Below are 19,184 nucleotides of genomic sequence, written 5' to 3'. Positions count from 1 at the left end.
ATTGCCACCTCTTTGTGTGTTTTTTCACCTGATGAAACACTCACTGTTTCTTGTGTGTAAGTTGTCATTCGGATTTTGCCAGTACCTCCTTAATATTACACTCCACACAAACTGAGATAAACTTTAAAACAAATCGGACGGACGTTTTTCAAGTTTACCCAAACGCAGCCTGTTGTAATCTTCTTCAGCTTTTTCCATCTATGCTCATTCTTGTTTTTTCTGTGCTTCTTTTGAATTTTCCTACAGCTTTAAGGCGTTTTATTTCCGTTATTCAGTGAACAGTTCAGTCAGCTAATATTGCTTAAAATTGCGCCACCTAGCGCCTTTAATACGGGGTCATTATAGGAGAATAGGAGAGTTAAATTATCTTTCGGTTGATGAAAGATTAGCTGTCAGTAATCCGCACCTTGTTTGACGAGAATATTTTGCTTTCCTATTAATTTGGCTCAGTTTCAAATATCTTTCAATATAATAAGCTATAATGGTCCTAGCCTGGTATTGTGTTGCATTGTTTGCTTCTCTAACCGAGAAGCTTGCACATAATCTTAGCTTACGCTGAGGCTCTTTCGGCAGAAGAGCTCCTTGGTATCAATGGAAAACTTTGCAATAATTCACGTTCTGTGCCTCGCCTGGTTGCTAGCAGTCATTGTAAGTTGATTAATGTTATTCTACTCTAATCTAGTATCATCTTTGGACATCCCCTCCCTCACTCTCGACACTAAAGCGTCTATTTGTTATCATATACCAAAGAGATATCTTGCCATGGCTAAAATACAACTTTTGTAGGCTTTTCTAGGCTTTTTAAAGTATTTTCTGCCTTTTTTTTAGTTTACTGCTACAGCTGTTTTTGTCCATATTGCATCTCGTCTTATTTTACGAGCGGCCGGTGCTAAAGAGGTCTAAAGACGCCTTCATTTTCGTAGGAGAAGAGCATACATGACCCTGGTGTCCTTTTCACTCAAACAAACAAAACCATGCATACTTTGATATCCTTTCGAGCTTTCTTCTTTCACAGAATACGAATCTGGCATACTGATTGTAATAACAGAAATTATTTTCTACCAGGTTACTTCATCTCCCGCGGAGAAAAGACGAGGTAAAGGTAAATAAAACTTTAAAAACATAACATACCGAGTATGGGCAATTTTAAAGGTCGTCAAGCTTTGAAAATACAAAATGGTCTTAGAATCGCATGAAAGCTCATGTAACCTCTAAACAACTGTTTAAAACTATGAAAAATGCAAATGTAATATCTGCAAGCTACGTTGTAGATGTAAGAAAAAAACAAGACCCTGAAGCACAGTGTCAGTGATGCTGTAAAGTATTTGTGCTTCAAAAAGCGTAATTGCCATGTTGCTTTTCTGTATTACCAATCAGTAAAACGTGCCCAAATCAGCTGAGCATTGGGGAAAGTTACGAATAAATGTGTGTTTGCTTTATTTTCAGCGAATAAATGGCAGGCCATGCTCTTTGATTCCGAAGTTATATAATGAAGCATTGTTGGATAAAATATGAGAAGAATCTTAACCCTCGGACGTAACCCTCGGCCTCGGACGTAGGGGGAGGGGGTGCATGGATGTCAACCCCCCCCCCCGTAAGGGTTTTTCCGAAATTTTGAAAAGAGGATTTACTCTACAATGCTGAAACATTCAGTAGCTGTTCATTCATTCCTTGCGGAAAGTTTGATATGTCAACCATATGTCCATGATATTTAACGTTGCCATGCCAACGTCATAATTACAAGCAGGTCTGGCCAAAAATCGTCAATTTTATCATATTTCTTTATTTTGCCAGTTTTTGAAACATAATTGTACGATTTGTTTATTTTTACTTTCCTTTAGCATTTTGGCATGATTTGGCATCAATTTTTGTTATTTTCTGACTTTTTAAGAAAATGGTGAAATCCAAGATGGCGGATCCAAGATGGCAGTTCTAATGACGTCACAGCCAACAAAAATTGTGTCATCTTGTAGAGTAAGCTAAGGGCTTTCTACACAGTGAAAAATAATTTCGCTGCGCCTTAATAGAACAAAAACTCCGGGCAGGGGTTCCATCCACCACCCCCCACCCCCTTGTACGATGGTGGGGGTTTGAGTTTGCTTGTACCTCCGAGGGTTAAACTCAAACGTCGCGAGTTGTATGTATTTAGTATAGTAGTCCTGAAAAGCATCTCGTATGTTTGATGAATTGGCTGCTCATTTAAATTAGCTCTTCTCAGGGGCAAATTTCTTTTTAGCAAAAAATTAGTAGCAAGTTTACAAGAAAGCTATTTGTGTTTGTAGATTCATTTGAAGGCGGCCGTAATTTACCTTTCATAAGTTTTATCCACTCAGATGAAATTCCTTGGCATAAACCGTAGTAGTTGAGCTAATAAAATAGGAGCAGAAGTCTCCATAAGATAGAAAGGTGTTACCGTAAAAGAGATGTCTAATTTTTTTCAACGCCCGCTTTATGGCATGCTTAATAGCCAGCATGAGTAATCACTGATCCTGGTGAAGCAATTGTTCCATAAAATTTAATGAATGAGGACGGAATAAACGAGTTTTTAGACTGACAAGCCAAAAAGGCTTACTCGTGTGGAGATATTTGAGATCGAAATTACATTTTTAAAAGGATAAACAGCCCCCTACTAACTTTTTCTAGCTTTTCTTGGCTTGTGCACAAGTTGTCGTGAGTGAAAATTTATATTGGTGGTTTCAGTTACCAGTTCCATCGATGCTGACTATCATGATTAAACTTTTTAAAATAATCTGAAGCGCTGAACCACGGATTCTGCCCTTCATCACTGACAGAACTTCCCTCGCAGTTTACACAGTGTTCTGACCGCCAGTAAAATGCCCAGATTAAGTTCCTTAAAGGTAAGCTAAGTTAACGGCAGAACACAAGAAACGTTCATCTCTCTTTTGGCTGTCTATATAAAAATAATAATCTCGCTCATTTGCAGAAAAGACCGTGAAGATAACAAGAACCCGTTTATCTATTTAGCCTGCAATGCTGCAGTTTCTCAAAACGTGATAGCGAAACAATAACGCTTTATGTAATGGTGATGAAAACATTATGCTTCACAATTTTACTACTCAGTATATCCTCAACTCTACTCCGAAATAGACTACAGTTGAAACTCGATACCTCGAGCCTTCACGGAAAATCCAAAAAGGTTCCAGATAACGGGAGGTTCGAGTTATCGAGATTCAACTGTATCTTCAACAATATGCTCGACTGCAGCTATTATCCCGGTGGGGACTCCCATGTAACAGGGGTGGGGATGCTCGTCGTCTCGCTTAGTGGTGTAAATTACAGATTTTTGTCTCACCTAGGTGTTCAGGACAGAACGCCATTTCTTGAGCAGTGGAGGTCTCGTTCAGCGTTGCCATGGGAGGAAATGAGTAAACGCCGTCATACCTTCTTGGCGGTCTAGATCGATATGTCATAAAAATGGTATCTTTAACGGGTCAAAAAGTCCCTTTTATGTGGAAGTTTCCACGGGCTATTGATCCGGGGAAGATTAAAGCTTCTCTACACCCTCCCTTCCCCCCCAAATACAGCCTGCTTCCGAAGAACAGAAGAATTTTGACACAAAAATTATTAATGTACCTATAAAGACTACAACTACTGGAAAATGCATTGAAAACAAACTTACCGTGGCAATAACAAAGATGACCACCGCAACTGAAAATAACACTGATTTAACAAAGTTTATTTGAAAGTTCAATTATATACTACAAGGTGTGTTGCGCCTTGTAGGCCATAGTCATTTGATTTCTAACAAGCGCAAGTGAAAAATAGAAAAAATAAAGAAAACACATTTTCTCAAACTCGTTAATAATTCAACGAATTAAAACATAACCGTGAGCATGGTGAAAGAGGTTTGGATACCCGGTCGCTGAGATAATATGTCCTATGTTTTACATTTCATAAAATAATTTCCTTTGTTAATAATGATTGCTTACGATTTCTTCGGATGCTGAATGTTTTTAAACCTTGTCCTTTCTTTTGTATTAAAGCAGCATATGGATGCTCGAGTGATGAGCTGTCCAAATTTCCCACCAAATATGCTAAAGATTTTCAACAGCGAGTTCTGGACATGATTCACTTCGCAAGACCCGACGACAGCAGGGATTGGTTAATCAAACAACGGAGCTTTAGAAGAAGTCTTCTTATAGTAAGTGCGGGTTAACACCAGTCACCATCTCTTAAAAGAAAAAAATGGACCAATCTCCCTCTCTTAAGCGGTTATTCCAATTTTCCTTCAAAGCTGCATTTTTAAAATGTTATTGTTGAGACACTCTTGGTAAAGAGTCACATTAAACATTTTATCAGTGATACCTTGTTCCCTCCTAGGCCTCTCCCCATAAGACAGGGTAGGGGAGTGGGATCGGAATGAAAGTTAATTGCTTTTTTGTTTCTATTTGGGAGTGTTTCTCAAGTTGGTTGTGGTCGTTGAGTTTCTCTTCGCAAGAGAGATTAAGAGAGGAGACTAGAAAAGCTCAAATAAAATTTTATCGTTGTCCTGGAGAAAACAGCGTATTGCAGTTTTTTGGTATACTGTCTGTCACATCCACTGGAACATACCTGTTAAAAAGTTATGTTTACGGCTGTTCTTGTTTTGATTTAATATGGGTGGAATGGGGGGGGGGGGGGGGGGGCTGTTGGTAGCTCAGTGGCTTAACGTTGGTCTTCGAATCCAGAGTTCCGGGTTCATGGGAAAGGCATTTTAAAGGTATAAGTATCGGCAAGTTGATAAGGCTGAGAGTAATCCAGTCCAGGGTGAGTTCACAGTAACAGACTTCACCTTTAACTCTAGTTTGGAGGTCATCAACTGTCACCGTTTTCACCTTAGCTCAGTACAAAGAGGCTGAGAACATTCCTTTTACGTGTAGAGGCACGTAAAAGAGTCTGAAATTGGCCTAGCTGCACATTCACAGCGAAATTACTAACATATTGCTAACCCGAGGTGGCCTCCCCCATAAGCCTTGTGGTTTCTTGGAGGTCTCCTCGCCCTATCTATTTAAGTTATTTTGAACGTATTTATTCCTAAAGTGGCAAATAAAATGATGATGAGGCATTCGTCTGTTGCAGTCTGTATGTTAACTGTCTTTCTGTTAACCACTTTGCTACCAATAACTTTTGCCAAATAAAGTGTGCTAAGCTCCCATCAGTACTAGCTCAGGCTTAAGAGCTGTGATTTTCTTGCAGGTGGGATTTCAACGAATGGACAAAAGCAAAAATGGTTTGGTTGACTAAAACGAAGCTACAAGTCAGTTAGCTTTCCTTCAAGAGTGTGATGAGGATCACAGCAGGAGTGTCTCGCTGAAGGAATGGTTGAATTGCTTCAACATCACTACAGGTGACAAATAATAAAAATGGGAAATTAACATAATATTATTTCTGACACAATCAATTCATTACCAGTCAGTAAGTCGTATTATTGTATGATTAGCTCTTAGCTCTGTGAGCGGTCAAGATGAAGTGAATCTCGTGCTCTGATTGGCTACCCGAGCGGTCAAGATGGAACCATCTTGACTGCTCGGGCTCGCCCGCTGTGTTCCCCCAAGCGAAAAAAATTTTTCCGACGCCACTTCAAAAAGATTTTCGTCGAACATTTTCTCAATGAAATGATTTTCTGTCTGTTTCTAGCAAAAGGAAGTCCGATAACAAAGAAATAGCTCTTGAAGAGAATGAGAGCTATCAAATTAAAAAACAAATGTTAAGGAGTTTCGCGAATTTTATTTGCCGCAACAACCGGCTAATGCAAAAAAAACGCACAGCGACTTGAAGACATGACATACCTGAATCGAAGAAGAAGGTACTCGGGAAACTTGTTTGTGTAACATCTTCAAAAATGGAAGAAAGCGGACGGCACGGCGAACCGGACACTGCAAGCTTAACAACTTTTCACCGAAGCCTTTAACGCTCACGTCGAATAATGATGGGTCCGTCGAACACTTAAATTAATGATTTAGAAAAGTCCAAGCTTTTCCCGTGAAGTGGTAAGTCCCAAACGCTTTCAACCATTACAATTTCAATATTCAGCTCGTGTCGCGGCAGGTGCACCAGAAGCGAGCAACATAATACTTTTTAAAACGTCCAATAATCAAAATCTGGCGGTCAGATGGAATGGACATTCCTGTTTGAAGGCTTCAAACTCAACGTTGATTCGTAAATTTAAGCCATTTCAATGTGGGTTAAAATGAAGCGAATTTCGCTGTTGTAGCATCGCTTTTCTTCGTCTCGATTCATTCAAGAGTTTGACAGTCACTCATTAAACTTTTAAACCAATGGAATGATTTTACCGTGCGCCACTGATGCATGCAACTGGTTTCTTTTTCAGTGCTCGAAAAAAGTCTTATAATAAATCCCTTATTGACCAAGCTTGTTCGGTCAAGATGGCATGATATTGGCCTCGTTCTTTTTTTGCGTGTTTATGGACCTCGACTTCGTCTCGTTCCATAAACACGCAAAAAAAGAACTTGGCCAATATCCTGCCATCTTGACCTCACGCTTGGTCAATAACCATATATCTGTTCTGTTTAGAGTGCAATAAAAGCTGTCCCCGTGGTCAACTTGACAGAGTGCGTTGTCAATGCCTGTGTCCTGAAAGGGTTATTCAAGGACGGGTCGTGACGTCATCTGGAAGCCCACTTCCTGACGTCAGCATTTTATTAGGATTCGTCCTGAACACAGAAGTTGCAAGAACCAATAGAAGTGGACACTTTTCAATGATTGACAGGTGCGACAAATCGTCCTATACGTTGAGGAAGAACGACTACATTCCTCTTCGACTTAAGGGCGGCATTCAAAGAGATGACCATCCGCTTTTAATCCACCTTGAAGATGCAGGTATATTGAACTATCTCTTGCTTACTTGGCAAAAATGGGTTTAACTTGGCAGTTTTAGAGTAATCTGAAGGAACGCTGGCATGGCTAACGATATGGAACAAGTGCAAAGTACATACTTATTATATTAAGTAACAGCGGAGGATCACTATCCTTCTTGATTGCCACTGGACAATTTTCAAATAACACCGAAAAGCGTGTGAGACTGCTTTAGATTCGGTAATTGAATTCTACCAAACTGGCTTATTTTGAGTAGCAACAAATTTGTATTTGCTTCCTTTTCAGAACCAGCTTACATCACGGTTAGTCCCAAGAGCAAAAGGCGAATTGCTGGGCAAAGTGCGAATTTCACCTGTGAAGCAGAAGGGACGCCACCAATTAAAATAAGTTGGTAAAGCACATGTACATTTGACATAAAGGACAGAAATATATGTATGTGGGTGGATGCCGTCGAAGCCGCATTTCGTATTTCGCTGTTAGACAACCCCTCGCCCGAGGTTACAATTGCAAGGATTAAAAACCTTTTTGTGGAAGGTGTAACATGAACATTTCTACTTAATTTTGTTATCCTAGGCAATGACCAAACATCAATTTTCTTCGATGCCAATAGTTAAGTGGTCTCCTATTCAATTTAATTTTGTTTTGTTGTTGTTTAAGGTATCAGAATGGAAGGCGTATACAAGGGGATACCTTGGGAATGAGATCGAACTTGTTCATCCAGAACGTAAATGGAGCTCAAGGCTTCTATACTTGCAAGGCTACAAACGAATACGGATCAGAGATGTCCACTCCTGCCGAGTTAAAGATCCATGGTACGTTATATTTGGTAACAGTTGCTTCCTGGTTTGTAGCAGGAATGGTTGATGCTCTCTTCTAATAACTTAAACTCTTTGCTGGAAAATACTAAATTGTGGAATAGAAACAAGTTTACTGCTTTCCACTCTTTCACAAAGCAAATCAAACAAAAACAAAATAGAACAAACCCAAGCACCGATCTTTTGGGTGGTCCGAACGTATCGTTATGGAAAGGTAAGAGAAGGGATACTGTAAATGATCTAATAAACGCCCACTCTTAAATAAACGCCTCGTATCTAATAAACGCCCCACCTGAGGTGTAAAGTTTGTATTAGACGCCTCCCTCTAATAAACGAACTGTGTCTAATAGAAAATATGAAGAAGAAGAATCGCTTCAAAAACCCAGGAAACGCTCCATAGAGTAAAATCACAAGTAAAATCACACAATTTATTTAGTTTCTTGCTTGAATCGGACATCGAAGTGGCCAACGATACCAACATGGTTGACCCCGATGACGATGTAGACATCGATATCGAACTATGAACATCTCCAGGCTTTGCATTAGCACAGAATATATTAGTCTCCTACTCATAAACTCTGTTTTGTATCTTACTCCGCGAGCAAACTACGCGTCTTATTTGTTTTGTTGACGTTGTTACAGTTAAAGTTAAATTAACGCCTCTCTCTAATAAACGCCTCATATCTATTATACGCCCCTCTTGGGACCCCTTAAATTTAATCAACACCCCGGGCGTTTATTAGATCATTATCGGTAAACCGAAGAATCCAGTCCACTTCCCATGCCTTTTTTTCAAAAGGTACAATGAAAAACCTCTTTGCGTTCTCTTTACACAGACGAAATATTAGACACCTGCAACCGAACACCAAGAAGTCGCATCATAAAACTACCACCAGGATGCAAGGTAACAAGCACAGGCGAAGACACAGTGGATATTGGACAATGTTCTGACGAACCTTGCTCGCAAAGTTCGTCATTTGCAGACACTTGTGGAGGTAAAAAAGATTGTTGCTGCGGCCCGCGGGGCGAGGAACACCTTGAGAAGATCGTGGTTACCTGCGGAAAAGATAACAATGCCATTATATTCCATCGTGTCAGTGAATGCGGATGTACTACATGCCCAAAAAGGGAAACGGTGTTAAAAGGTGAGATGTTACCCGTTTCCACCACTGTTGCTGTCTTAGGTTGCCTAGATCGTCATCGCATTGATATTAATTAGTACTAGTGGTAACCACAGGTTAGAAAGTGCGGGCCTCGACAAACTTTTGTTTTCGGATTCTAATCGTTCTTTGTGGAGGAAAAAATTCTCAACTTCCCAGTGTTTGAACGATACATTTTGGGATCCTTTTGCATTAACCGTTCATGGTGGAAGATTACGGATTGATAATTGACAAATCACTGGACAAAAGTAACGCGTCACGCGAGGAATGCATGATTTAATCGAGCACGCGGTGCAATTAAGATGTGATTAACTCGCTATGTTGTCAGTGTTGTAAGGAATTTTTCGAGATTAAATAACTGTTGTTGGAATCATTCGTTTTGCTCTGGTTTATCTGTGATACAATCACAGCAAATCTTCTCAAAACCAACGCCTGAACAACGTCTGCAAAACGTAATGTTTCTTCCATGTGACAGAAGCCTCGATCTTATGTGACAAACTGTTGACATTGACACATTTTTCGCATTCTTATCGTCTTGATGAACATATTTTCAACTTCCGGTGTTTCGTCAAACTGTTTTGATTGACACGTTTTTCGCATTCTGATCGTTCTTGGTGGAAGAACAAAATTTTCAACTTCCGCTTTGCAGCTAGTCTTTTATAAACGTGGCGCGCACGCGTCATACGCAATCCGCTGGTCACTGTCAAGATTAGGGTTGCGGGCCTCTCTTGGGCCCGCAATTACTATTAATGAATGCCTATCTGTACTTCTCTATTGATACCATTGGGAGTATTTACTTCTTGGTAACCCATTTTGACACGAAAGTTGTTTGAAATCATAAATACCCTAGCTATCTGTAGCTAACATATTACACCTCTAAATCTTTTTTTACTTACATTAGAAATTGCCTTAGTATTTCTACCTTGGGAAAGAAAGTGTACTTAGAAAAAAGATGTAGTTGAGTAGGACGAGGGATCTTAAGTTCATAGATGAAGGAGGCGGATAGTGTTTCATCGATCACTTTTAGAAAACTATGTTATTGCGTTATAGGAGATGTCGTGGGTGGCCCTAATCGAGAACCGGTGAAGAATGTTAAAGTTATCTTCAGAAGGAAAATGGTTGCTACAACTAATAAAGAGGGTAAATTCTCGTTCATTATTCCTGATGACGTGGACCGTGTGGTTGTCACATACCAAGACCCCACGGATCGATGTTTTCCTTTTACTCAAACCGTGCCAATTCTGAAGGGCCAGACTGTATTCCACAGCATTCGACTACCTCAGGAGGACCCAACAGTTACCTTCGACAGCAGCCAAGACCTGAGAGTGCCACTGGGGCACACTGGGGACAGTATGGTGGAACTGGAATTGCAAGCGAATAACCTGCTGCATAGAGATGGGAAGCATTTCAAAGGTGAGCTTCAAAACTTGGGTTATCATATATAATTAATTACAGGGAATTTTTGTCACATAGTTTTTAAGCTTCGAAATAAAAGTTCTTGACGAACATTGTTTAGAACTTATGACTTTTTTAAACGAGATTACTAAGCAAGCTATTGGCAGCACTAGTGGATCGTGGAATGTAACCCGTTACTTAATCAGTGGAAAATTGTATGCGTGGTTGGGACCATGACAAAGTTTTGGGGAGCTTGAGTTTGGCCTACAAGAGGTTCCAGTTTACCGAGTTTAATCTGTCCTGGCCTCGAACCAAACATTTCAGTCCGAGTCAACCTTACACAGTCAATAATGATTTTGTATCTTATTGTTACTTATTTTCGCGGGACTTAAAATCGCGAAATTAAAGACCTGCGAAAAAAGGTTCTCGCGAAAAATAACGACGCGAACTTTAATACCCTTCAATATAATTCGTTGTGATTAATCAATGTTGCTGTCAGTTTACTAGATAATTATCGTGGTACAGTCGTCAAACTAGCCCTACTTTTGTTACAAAGGAACATGTCAAACTGTTTTGAGCCGGTTTCGTTTTGATATGGTTTTGTTCAGTGTCATTGGAAACTATTGCTGTGGAAAATGCAAATCAGTTGTGCCCAATTTGAGACTTACTGTTCGTTAATGCAGACCAGTATTTTGACAATTTTCGCGAAATTAAGTTCTTTTGAACATATTTTTTTGGCCAAATCGCGAAATTTAAGTCCCGCGAAATATTCCCGTTCCATTTTCGCGAAATTAAGTTCCCGCGAAAATAAGTAACAAATAACTAGTAATATGACCACTGAGTTTTTTGTTTTCATGGATGTAGACGCGGCAGTCCGTTTTGGCATCGCGCTTATTTGGAAAAGGCAATGGTAGCCTGTAAAATACTGGAAAATACTGGAACCAGTATTGCGATCGGTATTGGACATTTATGAAATAATACGGTTCTTATAAGCCGATCTGTATTTGGAAACTAAATTTTCGGTGACTTTCCTGTTCACCTTCATCAGAGTTCAAAAGTTCAAAATTTTTCAGAACAGCAATGTTAGGTCTTGTTCTGTGAAAAGATCGCATGACTTGGAATCTGGATTTTTCTTTGCTTCGTTTCCCTTCGGCTTCAAGTTTTCTTTTCCGCTGATGATTCTAGAAGTCTGTGGTTGCTGCCCAGTTCTTGGGATGCTATTCCATCGCAGGGTAAATTCTCCGGTACCCATTTATACACCTGGGTGGAGAGAGGCACTGTGAGAGTGAAGTATCTTGCCCAAGAACACAACGCCGCACCCCGGCCAGGGCTCGAACCCGCGCCGTTCGACTCGGAGTCGAGCGCGCTAACCATTAGGCCACCGCGCCTCCCACAAGTAAAATGGGCCTCTTTTCATATGGTTTTTCAAGGAAATGGTGCGCCGGGACGTACACGTCATTCAATAAATAATTTGATCTTAGGGACCGTTCATTTTTTATGGGGTAGGGGGGAGGGGGGGGGCTGGTGGGATTTGATAGATAGTCACTGTTATATATAATGGCCCCTCCTTCTTCATCGAAAATTTTTGCCTGGCCCCCCCTCGAAATCAAATTTTTTTTCGATGACCCCCCCCCCCCCCCCAAATAAAAAAAACAATAATCAAGTGAAATTAAAATATATCGAACCTTGTGAATAAAGAATTTATCAGTGTACAAAAAAGACTTGTAACCAATAAGCTGTTTGGTTGAGTTAATGGCATTTGGTACATAACAAAGTAGGGGGGTTCGGGGGCATGCTCCCCCCGGAAAAATTGAAATTTGAGAACCTCAGGAATGTTATTTTGGGCATTCTGGCAAATTTTTTTTACTCTTACAGAAGCCTCTTTACAACACTTAAAAGTACAATTATATTTAGTGATCCCCCCCTTACAGACCATATTTTTTGGCTGACCCCCCCTTTGAAGCCAAATTTTTTCGGATGGCCCCCCTCAAATCCCACCAGCCCCCCCTATCTCATAAAAAACGAACCGTCCCTTACTTGGTGCTTATGTGTGCTTTATATTCAGCTGGATCTTTCTGCTTCTGTAGTGTTCCATAAAACGAAAACAACCTAAGATTTGTTTCCTAACCTCCCGATAACTCAAACCAAAGTCGTTTCCCTTCCATCAGTTGAACGTTGCAAGTTGATCTACGAGTTTTCAAACTCCCCAATTTCTCGAGCCGGTTTTCGTTTCTCATGGAAGCTCGACAAATCGAGTTTTCAATGTATCTTAAATTTCGTTGCCCCTTTCTTACGTATATTTAACATTATTATACATTAGAATCACTTTGAAACATGTGATTGGTCGAGAGCATTCAGTCAATATACAGTAGCATGTGAACTTGACATGATAACCCAATATCTGCAGCAGATATTGGGTTATCATGTCGAGTTCAAAGTCCGCCTAGTTTCCAAGCCCCTCGTCCGTGTAGTGCTGTCAAACTTTTGAAAATATGGCTGAGCGATTCGCCTCCGTTTCCGAAGAGGAATTGAAAGTTTTGATCGAGAATAAAGATTCTAAAAACACCACGAGAACAACAAAAACAAGTGTAAAAATTCTGAATGATTATTTGAGGGAGAAGAACTAATTAACCTGGAGGAACCACAAGATAAAACCGCTTTGGCTAATGTTCTGACGAAGTTTACGCCGGCGCTAGAAAAAGTGATGGCAAATTGTTTGAAAACGTATAATAAAACAATTATTGAATTCGGTTTTCGCATGATATCGTGAATTATCAAAACCTCGTGTCTGAGTTATCTGCCTCAGCCTTCGACTTCGGCAGATAACACAGACCTCTGTTTTGATAATTCACGATATCATGCTCAACCTCATCCAATAATTGCTTATTATTTCACGAGCGCTTGTTGGATATGAGATGGTAGATAGCCAACTCGGCGCTACGGGCCTCGTTGGCTATAACGATCTCATATCCAACAAGCGCAAGTGAAAGAATTGCAATATTTGAGCTCCCCAGCTGTTTTCGTTGACGCGTTTCGGCTACCATATTTGTGGTCAGTGGTATATGAGCTCATATACCATTGCCTGTTAACCAATCAAAACTCAAGAATTGCAATTTACCATTGCTATAGTTTTTAATAATCGCAGATGTATTTTCCTGCAACAACGTCGACATCTGGTCATATTTTTCTTTTCCTTTTCTGTCATAATAAACAACATAATAGATTATAAGAAAGATATCTGAAGAAAATTGAAGAGTTGTAAGCCGAAAAGAGAGCTTTGTTTTCCTTTTCAAGGTAAAGCGAAGCTGCGGGTGAGTTTAACAGATCCAAGGAACGCCAGTGACTTATTCTCTGCACCGGGAGACTTTACCACAGTTGACCAATCAGGAGGCGTTCAACTATTGAAAACATACGGGATACTTAGAATCAAAGTTCAGGACCAAGACAATGAGCAACTTGACCTTGCAGACAATATGAAGATTTATCTGGACGCTGATAAGGTAAGAATTTGGAACCCTCTAGAATAAGCAATTACTATAATTCAAGTGGCACTACTTGCGACGTTGAGACAACGGAAACGTTTAAGACAGAATCCGCGCAGTGGACAAAACTATGAACCAAATTTATTTACATCTTATTGGAAGCTTCTGTGTTACTGTTTCAAATGTCTTATCAAAAAAAAAAAAAACTTTGCTAACAACTCTGAACATGGGAAACAAAGTTCGAAGTTCCACTGAATTCCACTCACTGAATCGGTTAATAGACGATTTTACAAAATTGCTACACGCGAAATTTTACCTATAGTTTTCATGGTTCTTGCGAACTTAGAAATTCATTTTCTCAGGTCTTGATGAGAAATTGATGTTGGTGTTATCACGGATAATTACATACATCTTTAGCTTTTAAAAAGGGTAGAAAATAACGCAATAGGATTTAAATTATTCCGGTACTCGATTTTTGTCCAATTAAATTAATATTACTCGATTTTCTGATGGATTCCGTCTTAATATAATCCATTAATTATTTAGATTCGATAGGTGTTTTGTGGATGATTAGCACATTCTACACTTTTGAAAAAGCTGCTACTTGCAAAAAAAATTTCCAATTAAAACCGAATCCATTTTCTTAAATAAAACGAAATTCACGCGTCTTTTGTTTTAGAGCTAGTCCGATTGAAGCACATTATTTTTAGCCAAGCTACCATTTCAAGTCAGTTATACAAAAAATTGCCACGATGCCCATTTACGGTCAGGAAGTCCTTGTCATCTGTCATCCAAGCTGTATCTATAGGTTGCCAAGATTCATTCGAAGTCCTCAAAAGCGCTACATAACCACAGTTTATCTTGCTGATAAAAGTATATAGTAAGTGAGACACTTAATCTTCTAATCTTGAGGAGCTGAAGGGCTTCGACGGCAGAATATCGGAAAACAGCTCTAGCAACGCGCCGCTGCCATTTTACGAAGAGCACATTTTAAACTAAATTGTTTGTTCTTTATTTTCTTCTGAAGATTATGTTGCCAAGTAATGCTACTGGAGAAATGGCGCCATTGCTGTGGTGGCTGGATGCGAAGACCGGAAGATGGCGCCAAATGGGAGAAATGAAACCAGTCAATAACTCAAGAATCAAACGCTCATTGGGTGGCAGAAGGTTTTACATCGGTGACATTCAAACTGATAAAATATCACAAATCATCAACATCGACATTCCATGGAAGCGCTGTTATGTCCGGGCTCAGGCTTTCACCATGACCAATAAAGGTTTGCAACCTGTCGAGGGTGCCACGGTGACACTGATTGGCAAGGAGAATACCGATCAAGAACAATATTATGGATTTACCAAGGCAGTTACCAATAAAAACGGAATAGCTTGTGTTCCATCATGGTGCGACTCTAACGTTGTTTTACAGTCAAACAAGTACAAGCTGACATATAATACAGATGGCAGCGAGCGTGTCAGTCAGCTACATCCCGATAATGCAGTCCTGGAGAAGCTTTCTGCTGGATTGGAAGCATTTGTTGTTGAAGGGAATGAGTTGAGTTCATTTCAGTTCGCCGCGAAAGTAATTTCGCAAGCAGGGCCCATATTCGGCAGTGATGAGATAAATAAGTGTCTTGATCTCAGTGACACTTTGGTGGCGTTCAGGTTTCACTTGAACGAGACTAAAATAGAACTGAATGAGCTCGACGACTTTGGTTCCAGGCCGCCCGGCCACCCACTGTCATGGTACACGACAGATGCCAGCAAACCAAACCAGGAACCTAAGAAATGTTTCCTTAAAATTCTGACTTTTTATGACAAACCTATGCATGAAGCTCCTATGGTATCAGTACAAAGTTATACACCCGATCTTAAAACCAGGTACGGATTTTCCTTGAAAAATCAAGCCCCCACAGGCGTTCCAGTACAGTTTCGTAATAAGATGAGGTATTTGGATCGTCTTCCCGAGATGGCTTCTGCCTGTGTTGAATACAGATGCAGCGAAATGGGCAAGGAGACATTGATTGTTGTTACTCTTCTCACTGGTGATCATATGCACATAGTAGTAGTGCCTCCTCTTAGTCCCTCTTTTGATAAAAGATTCAATATAAACTTTGATCAACTGCTTATTAATACCCTTAATATTTCTTACGGTACAATCCTAAGAGCCTTCTATGCTCCATTCAACATATCTGACAGAAAAGTAGGACTCTATTCAGGCCCTGGAATGATCGCAGAAGAACGTTGCAAGGCCGGGGCAGTAGTATATGTAGGAGAGGACGTCCAAAAGAGAGATTTCGAATATGCAGTGCTAGGCACTTGGGTACCACCGGGTTTAGGCTGTTAAACCATAAACTTTCGATGTTTTGAAACAAAAATGTTGCGTAATCAAAATTTCAAGTTGTCGCGATGTATTCATAATTTTAAAGACGATACTTTTTTGCATTATTCGTAAAATAGTGACATTTAGTGGTACCCTGGAGTGGTATCACCTTGTCGTTCGAAACTGATATGTCATAATATTTTCCTATCGAATCTGTTTCTAGACAACTTACGTCTGATAAAATGAACGATTGTTTCAGCAGATCTTGTTTGTTTCAGTAGATTTTGTGTCCCGAATGTTGCTCGCGCAAGCAAGCGGGAAAACACTTGTGTACGCAACTTGAAAAAACTGGCCAATATTTTCAAGTTTGTCATTCGTAATCCGTCGAAATCTTCGTCAGTCAAAGCCATCCTTGTATACTCCGAGTTTTTAGTTCTCCGTTGGTGTTTTTCTTCGTTTAAAAACAATTGTTTCAAGGCTCCCTTCAATTTAAAGGAATCAGAAAAATGTCTTAAAATGCCGTGACATAGTTCTTTTAAGACTAGGATGGTTTTGTCCTTCTTGACCCATGATTGGTCAGTTTCCTTCATAGACATACTTGCTTACTACCTAAAATTCTTGAAGTTGCCTTTATGTTGGCGAACTGATTCTAGCAATACCAACTGATAGAACAAATCAATAGTTTTAAATAAATCTTTGTCATTCAAGATCCCACGAGCTGGACGTGACAAATTTTCGTGGTAATTGTTTCACTTAATTAATATAATTTTTTAAAATAATGTTCTAGCTTGTAAGGACCCGTCCACACTAATCCGGATAAGTTGAAAACGCGTCTTTTTTTCTCCCGTTTTGCCAACCGGCTGCCCACACTAAACCGACGTTTTTAGTCGCCGAAAACGGAGTTTTTCGAAAACACCGGCTAAGTGGTGTAGTGAACATAGTCATGGGATTTCTGTCAATAGCTCTGCACGCACGTCATAAATCTTGATACATTTCTATCGCCGTTCTCTGAGCAACGTGAAAGCATCAAATTCTATGTTCTGTGAATTTCAATTTTTTATTTGGAATTGATCGCTGTCTCGAACTATGCGGCTGAAAAAAGCTCAGAAAACTTAAGACAAGCTGAACGACTGTTTTGGATTATCGCAAAGTTCTTAAGTATTAAGTAGAAACTGTAGTTTTTTTATTGACTTCATCCTTGGTGTCGAAAAAACTCCCTGATTTGAATTTACGCAGGCTGTACCACTCATCTAGCTAGGGCCGATGCCGCGTTTCGTTTTCAAATTTATCCGGATTAGTGAGGTAGGTGAAATTATTGAAAACGATACGAATACGATGGTGCAGACAGAAAACATTTTACACGTTTCCTTTGTGAAAACGCCGTTTACAAAGTTATCAGGATGAGTGTGGAAGAAATCGGCTTTTACAGCAGATGGTTGGAAATACGTAACTTCTTTAATAACCGACCTGAAATTTGTAAACAGCTGAAAATTAAAACATGGAAAGGGATTGAGCCAGAGCAATCCCAATAAACGCGCCTTATTATTCTTTGGTGCATCTCATAAAGATGTTGCTTGGAAACAATCCATAGCATCCCGTAGTTTAAGTTTTCCTGTACATTTGTTGTTACTGATGTTTGATATATTCTGTAAAAAATGATCGCAGTAGTGATCAGTAGTCCTTTAGTTATCAGTTGTTATAACCCACCCATTAATTTTTGCGCGCGCTCATTGGACAAAACGCATCACGTGGTACAAAATCGGACGACGGGTATTAGCGAATATACCCCGTCCGATTTGATATTATTAGCCACGCTGTGAAGTAATGTGATTGTTTAAAAGCAGAATCCAAGAGTGCTGTGATTCTTTTTGCTGATATTGTGAAAGGGCGGGACAGAGTTATTCCCTCAAGGTTCCCCCGTTTTATTGCAGAATGCACTATTCAAGTCTATTCAAACCCGAATGAATATTTATGATCTCCCATGATGACGTAATTAGCATTATATAATACTGTGCAAGGGAGTTAAGGGCCTGTTTATATGGAAGAGAGTTGTCCCTGGTAGGAGGGTTACCCTCTCCCCCGAGCTATCTTTAAACGAGCGTTTATATGAAAAAGTTGTTCCTGTTGACCGAGCCAAAACTTGGCCCTCTCGGTTCAAAAGACTGGCGAGAGTTGTTTTGAAACATCTAATATGGCTGCTTTTTCTAAAATCAGGAACGCTGAATCGTCGACCAAGACCATTTTTTTGACTAATTTACCACCGACTTCGATTTTAATTTATCTGCAATTTTATTTTTGCTGATTTTAGCGTTTGCGCATGCTCCGTATGTGTCAACTTGTCCCTGGTAGGCGAGGCAAAAATAACCAAACTGTTTATATGGAAAAAAGTTGGCTCGCTCCCCAGGGTCACCCTGCCTTCAAAGCGAGTGACCCTCCACCCAGGGTCACCCTGCCCCCCGGGCCAACTTTGCAATTTCTAATATAAACAGTTCGAAGCTATTTATAAAGAAACATATGAAAAGCTCTCTTGCCCGGGTTGGCTCGGTATGGAGGGTAACCCTCCTACCAGGGACAACTCTCCTCCATATAAACAGGCCCTTAGTTCGTAAAGGTCAGCTTGAGAGAAAGTCGCGATGTCGGAAGAAGGACCAGCGCGTCATGCGGACCTAACTCCCCAGCTTGTTTCGGACGTTCATCGAGTTGTAGACGTTCTGCACAACCCGGCCAGTGTTTCAGCGACGACTTCGGGAGTTGCAAGCACGGTAACAGTTTCTTTCGGTACAGAGTTCCTCCCAAAATGGCATTTAAAAATCACCCATCTTGCAAGAAATTTGCTGATTTTATCACCGAGACGTTAAATCAGCGATTTATAACGGGGGCAGTAATAATATGGGGTAAAGACGGGGAAGTGTTGCCTCCCCATATATAACTAAACATTAAGTTTAACATTGTGTCTAGATACCCGGCAGCCGGGAAGTGTTTTCAAAATACTACATACCCGGCAGTCTGAAATTATTCTAGAATTTCCACGGAAAAACCAATCCAATCCTCCTCAAAACTATAGATCTTTGCTTAGAAATGCCAAGCGATTTCAATTATAGTTTTGGCTTTGTGTTTGAGGAAATTTTCGAGCTTGGGCATACTACAAAATCTTGATTCTTCGACACTTAGAAAA

The 19,184-nt window shown here is 40.1% G+C and overlaps 1 pseudogene across 1 annotated transcript; it reads left to right on the top strand.

Annotated features, from left to right (window-relative positions):
• Nucleotides 1–511: 511 nt before the first annotated feature.
• LOC144636255 (cartilage intermediate layer protein 1-like) lies at nucleotides 512–17,766 on the top strand (annotated as a pseudogene). The gene is made up of 11 exons (XR_013567494.1): nucleotides 512–648; nucleotides 1,066–1,102; nucleotides 4,005–4,162; nucleotides 5,197–5,347; nucleotides 6,535–6,840; nucleotides 7,123–7,228; nucleotides 7,495–7,649; nucleotides 8,489–8,797; nucleotides 9,863–10,225; nucleotides 13,502–13,707; nucleotides 14,717–17,766. The product of XR_013567494.1 is annotated as a cartilage intermediate layer protein 1-like (transcript).
• Nucleotides 17,767–19,184: the final 1,418 nt, after the last annotated feature.

The sequence above is a fragment of the Oculina patagonica genome, chromosome 13, assembly GCF_052425735.1.
Source record: "Oculina patagonica isolate OP01 chromosome 13, crgOcupat, whole genome shotgun sequence".
Classification (NCBI taxonomy): Eukaryota; Metazoa; Cnidaria; class Anthozoa; order Scleractinia; family Oculinidae; genus Oculina; species Oculina patagonica.
Note: the sequence above shows the minus strand (reverse complement) of the source record. Positions and strands in the feature narration are given on the sequence as shown.